This window comes from Hyposmocoma kahamanoa, unplaced genomic scaffold, assembly GCF_003589595.1.
Source record: "Hyposmocoma kahamanoa isolate Upper Pololo Valley unplaced genomic scaffold, ASM358959v1 99254, whole genome shotgun sequence".
Classification (NCBI taxonomy): domain Eukaryota; kingdom Metazoa; phylum Arthropoda; class Insecta; order Lepidoptera; family Cosmopterigidae; genus Hyposmocoma; species Hyposmocoma kahamanoa.
The window spans coordinates 13,458-13,664 of record NW_020655842.1 but is presented as its reverse complement, the minus strand read 5'-3'; positions in this window follow the sequence as shown (position 1 = coordinate 13,664).

Here is a 207-nt window from a genome sequence, read left to right as displayed (position 1 = left end):
GCACACAGATGCGCATGTCTGTACAGTGCCCTTCCTAGTTCTCAAGCACACAATACATGGGATGTGGCACCACATTGTCTGTTGCGAATGCTCCATCTGCCTATTGTTTTGTAATCTGGAATTGCTAGTATCACACTTGTAGGGTTTCTCTCCAGTATGAAAATGTGTATTTAACTGGTATTTAGAAGCAAAACTGTTACTGCACTA